Below are 5430 nucleotides of genomic sequence, written 5' to 3'. Positions count from 1 at the left end.
GAAATACTCTGGAGTTAGTAGGTATAGGTAAGAACTTTCTCAATGAAACCCCAGCAGCACAGCAACTAAGAGATAGCATAGATAAATGGGACCTCATAAAACTAAAAAGCTTCTGTTCATCAAAAGAAATGGTCTCTAAACTGAAGAGAACACCCACAGAGTGGGAGAAAATATTTGCCAATTATACATCAGACAAAGGACTGATAACCAGAATATACAGGGAACTTAAAAAACTAAATTCTCCCAAAACTAATGAACCAATAAAGAAATGGGCATGTGAACTAAACAGAACTTTCTCAAAAGAAGAAATTCAAATGGCCAGAAAACACATGAAAAAATGCTCATCATCTCTAGCAATAAAGGAAATGCAAATTAAAACCACACTAAGATTCCACCTCACCCCTGTTAGAATAGCCATCATCAGCAACACCACCAACAACAGGTGTTGGCGAGGATGCGGGGAAAAAGGAACCCTCTTACACTGTTGGTGGGAATGTAGACTAGTACAACCACTCTGGAAAAAAATTTGGAGGCTACTTAAAAAGCTGGACATCGATCTACCATTTGATCCAGCAATACCACTCTTGGGGATATACCCAAAAGACTGTTACTCCAGAGGCACCTGCACATCCATGTTTATTGCGGCACTATTCACAATAGCCAAGTTATGGAAACAGCCAAGATGCCCCACCACTGACGAATGGATTAAGAACATGTGGTATCTATACACAATGGAATTTTATGCAGCCATGAAGAAGAACGAAATGTTATCATTCGCTGGTAAATGGATGGAATTGGAGAACATCATTCTGAATGAGGTTAGCCTGGCCCAAAAGACCAAAAATCATATCTTCTCCCTCATATGTGGACATTAGATCAAGGGCAAACACAACAAGGGGATTGGACTATGAGCACATGATAAAAGCGAGAGCACACAAGGAGGGGTGAGGATAGGTAAGACACCTAAAAAACTAGCTAGCATTTGTTGCCCTTAACGCAGAGAAACTAAAGCAGATACCTTAAAAGCAACTGAGGCCAATAGGAAAAGGGGACCAGGTACTAGAGAAAAGGTTAGATCAAAAAGAATTAACCTAGAAGGTAACACACACTCACAGGAAATCAATGTGAGTCAATGCCCTGTATAGCTATCCTTATCTCAACCAGCAAAACCCCTTGTTCCTTCCTATTATTGCTTATACTCTCTCTACAACAAAATTAGAGATAAGGGCAAAATAGTTTCTGCTGGGTATTGAGGGGGGTGAGCGGGAGGGGGTGGAGTGGGTGGTAAGGGAGGGGGTGGGGGCAGGGGGGAGAAATGAACCAAGCCTTGTATGCACATATGAATAATAAAAGAAAAATGAAAAAAAAATACATTTAAAAAATAAAACAAAATAAAATAAAAATTGGAAAAAAAAAAAAAGAATTCAGAAATTTTCCACAAAACTTTCTGTCCAGCAAATCTTGACTACGGTTCCCCAAATTTTTTGATTCTCCATTAAGCACATTTCTCATCTGTTCGAAGCCCCAAGTAATATTTATCCCTTATATTTAGTCCCATTTATGCAGAAATCCTTCCTTTCTAGTGTTCTACCTCTTAATATCATACCTATAGCACCAACTGAGGCTTCAGTCATAGTAGCTGCAACAGAATCAGTTGTCCCGTTTTTTATCTTCACTATGTTATAAATTGTAGACAAAAAGAAATGCTGTCACACAGGGAGTTTCTCAATGATGGGAAGACTCTAACAGATAGGCACAGAGGCAAAAGTCACTAGCACAGAGCCTATAAATGAAACCCAAAGATAAAAAACAAACAATTGAGATATATCCCTTGCACACATCTCCTCTTTTATAGCCAATAAAGTCAGTTTGGTTGCTGAAGTGATAGAACCAATAGTACATTTTCTATTTTCTACAGATGGCCAATGATAGCAGAATAAGCTAAGTGCCTCAACCATTTCTTGGTGGTTTATTATTATGAGCCATTAACCCACCATGAAAAGATTGTATGTTCTATACTCTTTCCTCCCCAAAATGGCAATAAAATATGTTGAACCACCCATATTTTCTTAGTTATACTAGATAATAGCAGATACAGCAGTTTAAGTCTTTGGCACCAGAGCAATCTAAGTTATGGGACCTAAAGCAAATTACATAAACTTTATTTTTTTTGGTGGCACTTGGGTTTGAACTCAGGGCTTCATGCTTGTTAGGCAGGTGCTCTTACTGCTTGAGTTACCTTGCCAGCCTTTAAACTTCTTTAAACATGTTCATCAATAAAATGAGCATCATCAGCAGAAGTCTAAGATGGCCCCCAAGATTTCCTGACTCCCTGATGTATTTGCTTGCATAATTCCCAGCACCTCACATGATCACAAAGGATTTTACTCCCATGGTTTGGTTATGTTACATAATATAGTTGACTTTAATATAGGGAGATTATCTGGGTAGGCCTAGCCAAAACACAAGGGCCCTTTAAAAGCAGAATGCTTCCCAGCTGGTTATAAAAGAGGAAGTCAGAGATTCAAAAAATAAGGTTTCAGTATGCCACTGCTGACTCTGAGATGTAGGCACTTACATGCAAGGACCAGAAGAGAAGTCTCTAGGAGTTAAAAATCAACAGCCTCCAAGAAAATAACCATCAAGGAAAAAAGGACTCCAACCCTACAACCACAAAGAACCAAACACAATGAGCCTGGAAGCTGATTCTTCCCCCAGAGACTCCAGATAAAAGCCAACACCCTGATTTCATCCTTGTGAGAAACTAAGCAGAGAACCCAGCCAAGTCCACCAGAATTTCTGACCTACAGGACTGTGAGCTAATAACTGAGCACTGCTATAAGCCACTAAGCTTGTGAAAATATGTTACATGACAATAGGAAATTAATACAATGAGAATAGAGCAGATGCTCAATAAATGTTAGCTTTTATTGGGGTCAGCCACATGGTTGTGAGAAGGTTAAAGTACAAGTTATCCAAGCAAAGCTGGTAATATAACATGGCCTTCAGACCCAGGGTCCATTTGGTCTTGTATGGCTGATATTAACAGTGTTTCTCAAGGGGAGAGACATTACTGGCATTTGTTGGAGTGAGGGGTTCATTGAGTAGGACTAGCCCTGGATATGGAATAGTGCTCCCCTAGTTATTTCAACAACCAAAACGCTCCTGTACATTTCCAACCACTCTCTCCCACAAGGGATAGAACTGGGCTTGAAACAAGAGTTTTATGCCCTAGGCACAAAATTTTGGGCTTCCATATGCCAAATAAACACACAGCAATGGGCCGGGTGCAGGTAGCACATGCCTGTAATCCTAGCTACTCAGGAGGCAGAGATCAGGAGGATAGCAGTTTGAAGCCAGTTCCAGCAAACAGTTAGCAAGACCCTATCTCAAAAATACCCAGCAAAAAAGGGGACTGGCAGAGTGGCTCAAGTGGTAGAGTGATTGACTAGCAAGCATGAGGCTCTGAATTCAAACCCCAGTACCACAAATAAAGAAAAAAAGAGACACAGTAATGTTGAAAGGTGGAGAGAGGAGATTTATTACAGGACTTGGGATATGCTGTGAGAAGAGCCAAAGTAAGCACTCGGTCCACCTTTAGCCATCTTCAGGGTACAGATATAAGCTTTAGTTTTAAATAGACAAAGAATTAGGGGCAGGGGACAAAAGATATGCATAGTTAAACAATCCCAGTCACAGGTATGTTCCAGGAGTCTAGTAGGGCCTGGCTGACCACTATCTCAGTCCTCAGTTATCACTGTCATCATTTGATGGGACATGATTACCCTGCTTCAGGGTGCAGCCTCATCATTATAGGTAATTGTCCTCATTTGAAGGGGTGGTCTGTCCTGCAAGGCTCCACTGTTCATTAGGGGTAGTTTTGGTCCCTTGTCATAAATATTAGTTATAGGTTCTGTTCTTCCTTGATTCTAAGGTGACTGCAGGAAAGAATGCCTCAGAACAAAGGACAACAGGAACAAACTGGAGACAGATATGCCAAGCTTTTCTCCTGTTTTTAGTTAATTCATAGTCTTGAGTAGTCAGTGCTTTTCAGCAAATCAATTTAAGCATCTCTTACAGGGTGAAAACTTTGAGAAGTACTGTGGGCGAAATTTCATTTAAAAAATATGGTTGTCTTAAATGTTGGCATAAAGCTTCCCCAGTAACTAAAATGCTACCCAGGTTGCATGCACCTAAGAATCACCAGAGGCACTTATTTAAAAATAAGGACTCCCCAGCTCCTTGGCTGGAATTTCATACCAGAGACCTGGTGCACAGCCCCAGAAAATCTACTCTTACTTAAGTACCCCAGGTGAATAATCATTGCTCATAGAAGTTTGGAAAATACTAAGTTAGAACTATGCTTGGCCATAAATGCATTCAGCAAAGGTTCACTACACTAGAACTGTGACTCACATCAAAATTCTTTGAAATTGTGCCTTTTCCAGAGTTGTAAATCTGATTTTGAACTGTTCTATTATACAAGATTTTCTTTAGGTCATAGTGATCGAAAATGGTACTCCAAAGTCATGGAAGTGGAATACTCTTCCAAAACTTTCTCTTTACCAGAATTACTTTTTGAAATGACACGTTCCACGGTATAAAGTAACAATTTTTTCCCTATTTCTCACACTTCGAGCAAGGTCTGTAATTTAAGTCCATGCCTCAATTCTGTCTTTTTTTTTTTTAACTATCTCTGATTTCTTTTTTATGATACCACGTTCCTCAAAGATAGCGCTCTTAACTCCTTCCCTTTTTCCTTCACTAATCCCGTTCTGGATTTCTTCAAACCCTGACTCTAGTCCTGTACGCCATATCCCAGGAGCTCAGGCACCAGAGGGTGGTCAATGATGTGTTCTATTTCCAAACCCTCCCTGCTCATGTCCCCTGCCGCTCTGCCCCACCATTAAGCACCCTGGGGCCCAAGGACTGAGATGAGAGCGAATTGAGTGTGTTCTCCCTTTGCTTCCATATCTGCCCGCTAATGCTGGCGCCGACCGTTGAAAGCGGATCATGCTCACGTCTGTTTCCTCATCCCACTCCGTACACCCACATCTTCAACAGAACAGTAAGATGCACGCTGCTGGGGCGAGGCAAAGCATTTACCTCCCCTAATAGAGCAGAACTAAAATGAAAATGCCAAGGCTGTTAGCAACTGACTTCCTTGCAACCAAGATAACGCCGGTGCAGCCATCTTTATAGTGGCCTACGAGTACTTGCGTTCGTCAGCCTAGGCGAAAATGAATAAGAAAGTCCGCAGACCCTAAACTTTGAAATTAGCATAGTCCCGCCGGGATCGCGCTGGGAACCCTACTGTTCTCAGGCTGCCGCCCCGCCCACAGAGGGCTAGTGGTGTCAAGACAGAACGCCCGCCCGCAACCGACAAAATGACGCGAGGGGACTGGCCGCGCGTCCACTTGGCCCGGGCGC

This window comes from Castor canadensis, chromosome X, assembly GCF_047511655.1.
Source record: "Castor canadensis chromosome X, mCasCan1.hap1v2, whole genome shotgun sequence".
In the NCBI taxonomy this organism is placed as follows: Eukaryota; Metazoa; Chordata; class Mammalia; order Rodentia; family Castoridae; genus Castor; species Castor canadensis.
Note: the sequence above shows the minus strand (reverse complement) of the source record.